We start from the raw sequence: 590 nt of genomic DNA, 5'->3' as shown, positions 1-590 counted from the left end.
ACTATGGTCTTTCTTGACAATTACCCATAAACACAGTGAAAAGTTAGTAAAACGCTGTACTTTTGGGTGTAATTCCAAAGAATATCCCTATCTTTGAAAAAAAAATAGTGTCTGAATAGTTTTGAATACTTATGAAAATTTGCATTTTTTGCCAAGCTTTTCCAACTCTAAGGTTGCTGTTTATTTATGATGACTCTCTCAAAGACCTTCATTGCTATTAAGCAAAAACTTTTAAAGACTTTCTTGAGGTATATTTCTAATCAAAAAGAGTTAACAGTGAAATCAATGTTGGTAATGTAACCTGTTTTTCACAAACTTATGCAGCACATTTTGTCACAGTACCTAGTTCAAGCATTGAAGCACTTAATTTCACAAATGCCCTGATACTTAACAAAAGAGTCATCGTAGACTTTTCGTAAGAAAGGACTGAGCGAAGAACTAATCAGTACAAAACTGTGTGTTAGTGTGTGGGTAAGTGTATGGTGTGCACGTGGGCTTGCAACCGTATTGTCTTCCACTTACAAATTCATATACTAAAAGTTTTGAGTCCCCCAACCTTAAAATTACCAATCCTGATTCCCAGTATATAC

Source organism: Penaeus monodon, chromosome 15 (assembly GCF_015228065.2).
Source record: "Penaeus monodon isolate SGIC_2016 chromosome 15, NSTDA_Pmon_1, whole genome shotgun sequence".
Taxonomy (NCBI): domain Eukaryota; kingdom Metazoa; phylum Arthropoda; class Malacostraca; order Decapoda; family Penaeidae; genus Penaeus; species Penaeus monodon.
This window is presented reverse-complemented; position numbering follows the sequence as displayed.